Source organism: Cupressus sempervirens, chromosome 1 (genome assembly GCF_028749045.1).
Source record: "Cupressus sempervirens isolate cs-2001-9-10 chromosome 1, ASM2874904v1, whole genome shotgun sequence".
Lineage (NCBI taxonomy): Eukaryota > Viridiplantae > Streptophyta > Pinopsida > Cupressales > Cupressaceae > Cupressus > Cupressus sempervirens.
Window position 1 is genome coordinate 783004668 of NC_143118.1, and position 8977 is coordinate 783013644.

The window sequence follows — 8977 nt, forward strand, 5'->3', positions numbered from 1 at the left end:
TTTTGGCATTGAAACTATAAAATTCAATAGTCTTTTGTTCAAAAAGATTAGAAACAACATACTCCAAGGAGTAAATAAAATAATCTTTTGGTTTTAAATAAAGAATTTAATCACCATTTACATTCCAACCCTTGAAAAGTGTTCTCTAGCATGACAAGAACTAAAAATGAGTTTAATAATTAGAAAATGTATTTCACTATAAAACATACAACTAGACTTTCTATGAAGCAAGAAATGTAATAAAAGTAACAAGATAAACCATAAACCAAGTACAATTTTTAAAGAGAAATCCTATAATTATAGTAATTGTATTTTTGAATACTATCATCAATTTCTTAGAATGCAAGCTTTTCCATTAACACTACCAAAATTATGCACAAAATGAGTTGCATATTTTTCCTAAATGTACTCCAATGTTAATGATTATTGAGAAACATAAAAAAAAACTAATAAAGATTGAACAAAAAGAAATTATTTTCTAATTATTTTGGAAAGAGGTTTCACATATTGTTGCCATTAAAAATATATTCCAATATCAATTTTGAGACAAACTAAACAACCCAAGTCAAATATCATTGAATCAAGATACAAAGGAATCCATGTATTTTTCCATACAAAGCATTGATCTTGAATAATTAAGAAAAAAATTACTTTTATTTTTCTTATTGAAAAAGGCTAAGTGAATTACAAATAAGAGAGTAGCAAATAGGTTGCCATGAAATAATGAAAATCAATCCACCAGTTCAGCACTAGAAGGCAACAAAATGTTGCTCTTACAAAATGAAACTACATCAATACAAGGATTTAACAATGCAAAAAATAACATCATATAATAATCTTCTCGAACAACAAGCATGAACAAAATCATCAAACTTCGAACTTTAACAATGACTACAGTTGTCTCGAACACATGGTGTCTTTCTCATGAAGCTAAAGAATTTGGCATTTGATGGCATCCAACAACTTACTAGCCTTCACTTGTTCCTTTGTTACACCATGCAATTGCGAGTGTAAATAAATAATTTAAAATATGATGTCAAAATTAAGCTAAAATATTTGTGCACCCTCAAGAATAATTTCCAAACAATGAATATTCCATATATCAAGTAAAATAGTTTGTCTCACTAAGTCAACCACTACATTATTATGAAAGCAAGCTCCAAAATAGCTTGTCGCTAGCTTACAACATGACCAAAAATAGTATGAATATATTTAAATATTGCTGCTCATTTTCCCCTCACCCATGTGCAATCCCAAAAACTATGCTTTCGATTTTCCCTCCTATAGCAAAATGAACAATTGAATGGTTCAATCTTCATAACCTTTAATCTTTCATCCACTAGAAATTTATAATGCAAGAGTTTCCAAGTAAAAATATAAGGATTGGCCTTTGATTTGGACTTTCAAACATGAGAACATCATTTCCTCCAAGTCTTCTCTTCAATTTTACATTTCAATTTTGAATTTAGTCTCATTTTTAATGACATAGTAGGAAGAAGCTTCAAGTACACTTATTTTCGTGAGAAGCAGGAAAAACTAATATTTAGATAGCCAAAAAAAATCTACTTTCTACCCTCTCTCCACCTTAAATTTCCCTTTCTTGTACACCACAAAACCAAAAAATTATGGTTTGAGTTGGAAGAGTAGAAGGATAAATTGATCGAGCTAGAGTCTCGTTTCATGACCTACTACAACTACCCTCCAACTTCCACAACATGAGAAGGAGAAGGGGAAACACAAAGAGGATGATGATATGGGGAAGATGCATCGGTTCTTGGCTGACAATTGGATAGATGTGTTGTTGTCCAAGGCCAAATAGGAGGATATGAAAGAATGGTGACTTTTTCTTATTTGGTGTTTTAAATTCTATTTCTATTATTTTTTTTTGCGAGCTGCCTTAATATTTCAACTCCTGCATGGTTGGATACGGAACATTTACACTATGGTTTCAATATTTGTTATGAAAAACATCCCTAATACTATGATTAGTCTAGATGTTTGTATAGCATGGATGGTTTCTTTTTTACTATTTGCAGGACATAGTTTGATAGTAGGTTGTTGGTCCACCGCTATGTCATTTATATTAATTGTGAGTGTATAGTCTATTGAGTATAGGTATATGGGTTGTTATTCTGCTCATAGTGACTCCGTCACTAAGTCTATGTATTATGGACTAGTCACTTATATTTTAACTTCTTTTTAATATAAAAAATATTACATTTTAAACAAATTATCATATCATAGCAAAGAGATTTAATTTAATTTATATTTGGATATACATTTTACCTAATCAATTTAAGTAACTTCTGTAATTTCTCACCTAATCTCAAAACCAGTACCATAAACTCTCCTAGTATGCATAGGTCAACCACTCACGCATAATGACAAGAAATAAAAACATATATTTCGACCAATTCCTCCAATCATTCACAAACGACTAACAAGACATGTAATGACACTCACTAGTTCAAAACACACCCATCAACTCATTCCTTTCTCCATTCTCAAAACTATCGAACTGTCTTATTTTTTAATTGTGAAAAAAATGTTCGACGCGTGAACCATTTGATTAGTACAAAAACAAGGACTAAATAATTACCCAAATGAAAACGAGCAGAGCAAAATAAAAGTGGACGGAAGGCCCGAGCGGAATTCTAATATCAACAAAAACAATCATCGATACAAATCGGCAATACAATACCCCAAATAAATCAAAACACTGAGCTGCAGTTCAAATAACGAGGTGAGAACAAATCTTTTAGCCGCCCGGGAGATTAGTTTATAGTAGAAGCCGGCCGTGAATTCTGAAATATGACAAACACCCATTGTAAAAGGACTCAGATTTCAGTGTTTGATCAATTCAATGACGTGTAAATCCGAGCTTACCATCGAAACTCTCCCTTCTATATAATCATCATCCTAATTCCCTACAACCAATACACAGACTGGTTCATTCATGTCACTTCAGTCCACATGGATTTTTCATTCACAACCCTCCCCAATCAAACAAATTTCTTTCTCGGCTGACCTAATCTTCAAGATTGTAGTTTTCGGGTTTCTGGCACCATGTTTGAAGCTCAGCTCGGCAAAGCAGTGAGGAAAATGGGTGCCCCTGTTGAACATCTCGGGAGTTTTTGCAATGCACACGATGCTCACTCACACCAACAAACTGATCATCTTCGACCAGACGACCGCTGGTCCTTCTCAGACCATGAGAATCGACCCATCCTATAATAAAGACACGCCACCTGAGTCTCAAGATTGCACGGCTCACTCCGTCGAATATGACATTGCCACAAACAGTGTGAGGCCAGTGCACATTTTAACCGACACCTGGTGTTCCTCGGGCTCGTTTGACAGCAACGGATTGCTCGTCCAGACTAGTGGGTGGAGCACAGGCGAGAAGGTCATTCGCAATTATAGTTCCTGCAACGACAGTACCTGCGATTGGGTCGAGACATCCAAAACACTATCCAAGAAAAGATGGTACTCTTCGGACCAGATTTTACCCGACGAACGGATTATCATCGTTGGAGGACGTGGCTCGTTTAGTTATGAATTTGTCCCAAAACAAACTGGCGAGACCTTCTACTGCCTCCGGTTTCTGCGAACCACCAATACCCCCGGCGAGGAAAACAACTTGTACCCGTTCACACATCTGTGTTCGGATGGAAATCTCTTCATCTTTGCCAACAAGGATTCAATTCTCCTCGACTACAGGAAAAACGAGGTGATCAAAAGTTTCCCCACCATGCCTGGCGGGGGTCCCCGGAATCACCCGTCAACCGGTTCGTCCATCATGCTGCCGCTTGATCCCGCAGACGATTTTCAGATCATGGAGATTTTCGTCTGCGGAGGAGCGCCGGACGGAGCATTTGGAAAAGCAGATCGGGATCAAATTTTCGTGGATGCGTTGCAGAGCTGTAGGAGAATCGAGATCACTTCGGAAAGCACAGTGTGGCAAATGGAGGATATGCCCGGGCCGAGAGTGATGGGCGACATGTTGATTCTTCCCACTGGTGAAGTTCTGATAATCAACGGAGTAGAACAAGGAACTGCTGGTTTTCAATCTGCAAGAAAGCCTGCGCTGAGCCCGTTTCTTTACAGGCCGGAGGAAGATTTGGGAAACAGATTTACAGTTCTTGCTACCTCTAAAATTCCTCGAATGTATCATTCTACTGCTAATGTTCTTCCAGATGGGCGTGTGTTTGTGGGCGACAGCAATTCGAATAGTCGGTATAAATTCTCTGGCGTGCCTTTTCCTACAGAGCTGAGATTGGAAGCCTACGTTCCATATTATCTGGATCCCTCTTTCAGTTCCTTGCACCCAAATATAACTTCATTGTCAGCCAGGGAAATCAAGTACGGAGCCAAGTTCACTCTAGTTTTTTCTGTTGCTACGATGCAGGAAATAAAGTTCAATATATACGCTCCTCCTTTCACAACGCATTCATGGTCGATGAATCAGAGATTTTTGTGGCTCGCGGCGGCTTCGGAAGTTAGAGAGCAGGGAAGCGATGGGGTGTATTCCATAGAAGTGACTGCTCTGCCTATGGTAGTCGCAGCTCCTTCGGGTTACTACCTCTCCAGGGTTGTTAATGGAGGAATTCCAAACAGTGCCGAGTGGATTCGATTCCTACGATGAATGGTTTGAAGTAGTTAGATTGAATTAGTTATCAATGTTTGGCAATTAACATCTGTTTCCACATTCTTTTCAAAAAATTTATAGCCTTTAGGCCAAAAGGCAGGCTTGTACAATGCATGCTCGAATCACTATAGTTTTGTAGGGCGTGCATGCTCAAATGTACAGGTGCCTAAATGTAGAAATTTGCACAGTTTTCTTGTAATTTCCATCATGTGACTGTACAATGAACTATTCTACTTAATGTTAGTGTAGGGTTAGGGGTGCTCATAGTTATTTCAATTGGTGTAAGATTTTCATTTGTAGGCAACAACTCCAGCTTAACCATTCTGGCAAAATTACTATGGGAGTAGCTAATGGCACTACCTTGCTATTGCAACTTTTACTATTTATGTGAGACGATTAGGAAAATCAAGACCATGTTATTTTCTGAAGATCAAAAAGTTCAATGGTTAGAAGTTTGATACACATGAGAGACTTAAAATATTCTTATTTGTGAAACATTGTAAACCAACTGAAGAAGCGAGAATGTTGTAGGGGTGTAGAAAATTGTAGAAGAAATGGGAATGTTGTAGGGCTGTAGAAAATTGTAGCAAAGATATGAAGATCTCTTCTTCAAATTTAATACAATAAGCAGCTTTAAAGAACGAAAGAATAAATAACATATGTAATATTTTACTATTTACAAACTTATAATTTCTATATAGATTATAGTATGAACAATTTAAATGTATGTCAAAAAATAAGAAATTTGAATAATTTAAAATATCTAATTATACAATAAAGTATTTTCAAGATGTAGAACATCTCATAAATATTTTTTATTGAAACATGGAAATAAAACATCATAATGATATGTATTTCATGGATATTGGTTATTGAAACCATACCATAGGTAAATCTAATACATAATCATGTAGATCTAATCTATTTTTCAAGATAGTTGAATGTTTGACAAGTAAGATAAGTGTAAGCAAATATTGCAAGGTTGAATTAATGTTAATTAGTTTATAAGCTATGCTAAATATAAACTAGATGAATATTTGATCAGTTATTAATCATTTGATACAATAATATTTAGTGCATAAAATGCTTAGGTGATAATCAATAATTTATGGGATGAACAATTATATTTCCTTATATGTATGTTATGCCAACACTCCTCCCTCCCCCCATAATCTATCTCATTTCTCCTTCTCTTCTTTTGCATGCATCTTGATGATGGATCATAGAGTGTGATCTGAAACATTGATGTAAAAAATTGTTTACACAATCAAATCTTGAAAACAAATTACAACATTGTTGGATTGTAGAAATTTGATAACTTTGATAGAAAAATATGTTGAATGCATAATATGAGTACATCTTTTGAGAAAATGTTTTTCTAAAGTAACAAATTGTACACCAAGAAAGGCTCCACCAAGATTTCATGTGACCCTTGGAAATGTGTAGCTTCAAGTTGTGTTCTTAAATCAAAAAATATTAAATCATTCAAAACTAATCCCTAAGAGATGTGACAAATCTCTATCATTATCTAGTATCTGCAAAAGGGTATTATACTTGATCATATACTCTAAATCTCACTTGATAGAAATCCATATTGAGTGAAGTATTAGGTTCCAAACCTATCTTGAAAATGAAGCTTCACACAACTTATATTCTTCACATTTGTCAATGTTAGAAAGAAAGAAAATAAAAACTAAAAATGCCAAAAACACTTCTCATGTAGAACACCATCTCAAAGCGAGAAGCTAACTTCAGGTGAAGGAAATTCCTCCATCGTCCAATGCCACCAACCTCCAAAATGAAGGTTCAAGGCACAAAATTAGGATTAATAGGAGACTAATTAATGATTTCTCTATTATCTGATGTATCCTCATCCTCGATGAAAGTAACATTTCCTTCTTCATATGATTGATCTTTTATTTTTCCTTTTACAAGATCACTAGCTTTAAAAGCCTTATCATATGGAACAAAGGTTGTTTCAAATGCTTGAGCATTAAAAAATGATAATATATTAGAAACATTGATAATCACATCTTCTTGGTAGTTGCATAAGAATCCTTTTGAAGATTTTGTGTAAATAAAATTGATGAATAATTCACACAACATTCCATACACTAGTTTTTCATTTGAAAACATGTTATTTTTGTCACTACTAGTATGAATGCTGATGATAATACATTAGGGGAGTATCCTAAGCATTGGAGAGTATTGATATGTTGCATTCATGACTATGTTTTGTTGCCCCACTTTTGTTTTCTTGTCTATTGGAAAACAAAAGTGAGTTTTGCTTTTAGATAAGATCAGTCTTTTTCAAAAAATGTTTGAGTCTAGGTCTAGAGCATTGAAGGATAGATGAACTCTCTCAAATTTTTTCCCTTTTGTCTTCTCTCTCTTTATAGCCAGGTGGGTGTTTTTTTTTACCTTGTGTTTGGTCGGGGAAGTTAGTACCTAGTCTAGTAGAGATCAAATTTATTCATCACAGATCAGATATGTGCTCTATTGCTTCATGGCGTACCATCACTTGATAAAATGAGCATTTGCAGAAAAATAGAAATCATCTTCTCCTCGGCAAGTTTATGACCCATGAAGGCAATTTCCTACAAAAGATCACTTTGACACACATATAACTCAAAAAGTCTCCAAAGATGTAGCATTTCAAAGAAATTGAGGTTTGGATCTAGGACGAAAGTCATAAATATTATTCAGATTCATTATAATTCTAATATTCAACCTTTGCAAAAAACCTAGAACTGTCTTCTCCTTGGCGAGTTTCCAACCCATGAAGATAGTTCTCCATAAAGCAGTTTGAAGTGGAAAACAAGAGGTTGAATGTCTTTCAAATAGATCATTGTGCCTTAACTAAGCATTCCCAACAATTAGAAATGCAATTCTCAAAGATTTAACCAAGAAGGAAGCATTAATAAAAAAATCAAAATTGTCTTCTCCTTGGTGGGTTCCCAACCCATGAGGACAATTTTCTAATTATTCAAGAAAGATTGAACTAACAATAAAATTTATTCCCCATGCCAAATTTGGAGCATGTTGGAATGATATTAGAATAAATCGAACCATTATAGAAAGAGGATATTGTCAAAATCTCATCTAGCAGATTTTTATCAACAGAGTACTCCAATGGAAACTTTTTGAAACTTAATAAAAAATGGAAAAGTAAGTAATGAGCTTATAGAAAGTTACCATTGAGCTCAACAATATAGTGAAAAGACCCCTGAATGTCAGTTGATCTTTTGCATTTACTATCCAATGAGAATTTCCTTAAATTTCATGTGTGTGGCATGAATTCTATTTTTTAGCATTGCATGGTTTTACGAGCTTCCCCCTTCTCTTCTTATAATTCTTGAGAAAGGTCCAGTTTGCATATCTTACTACCCTGCACTTTCTTATCCTGATGATGGATCATGTAGTGTGATCCGAAACGTTGATGAAATAAACAAACACAATCTAATCCAGAAAACTTAGTACTTTACAAATGGATTGTGGAAATCTGTTACTGTTAATTAATAAAAAATGAATCGAGACTCTCATATAAATATGTACAAGCAATTGAATGAGTTACTTATGATCTTTATTTCTCATTCTATCAATATGTATCACCTTTGAAAATCTTGTAATTGTTGCATTTGTTGTCTTTCTCAATCTTTCAATTCAAAATATTTTTCACAAACTCATGGAAACTAAGTTCATAGGATTTGATGGTTTGATTGGGATCAAGTCCCAACTACAGAATTTCATGGACACATCCCTTTGCTTCTATGACATGGAAGATTTCCAAAGGAGAGTGAAATGTAAATGAATTCACCCCATTACTGAAAAAAGTTGAGGATGCAATTTAGTCAAGGCATCTAGTTTTCTAGTTGCAATCCAAGCCCCAAAAGTAATTTACAAATGTGTTCATCACTACAACCTAGAAACTAGGAATATTGTTCTACCTGATGATATGGTATTAATTTCAATTAATACGAAAATGGTGGTGAATTATTTGTGTGTGCCTAAGCAAGAAGAGTTCTATGACTTGATTGTTGGTGGGAATGCCTTAGAATTTCCAACAAAGAAAATGATCTAGAGGAAGGAGATGATGAGAACTTGGTTCTAGAAGCCATAGAACGATAAAAGAAAAGTTCCTAAAATTATGTTTGAAACCAACCTTAAGCTAGAGATAAGTGACATTTTGGTCCTCTTGCATAGGTTAAGAGGTGAGGTAGAAGTTTTTAATTTCATTGAGCAATACTTCTTTCTAGTTCAAGTTATATGCTCACACACCTAGTACATTGATTGGGCTCAAGAGGTAAGTGAGATTCTATCTAATGCTCT

At 34.7% G+C, this 8977-nt stretch overlaps 1 pseudogene; it reads left to right on the plus strand.

Moving 5' to 3' along the window:
* Positions 1-3064: 3064 nt before the first annotated feature.
* On the plus strand, positions 3065-4645 carry LOC149580200 (aldehyde oxidase GLOX pseudogene; annotated as a pseudogene).
* Positions 4646-8977: the final 4332 nt, after the last annotated feature.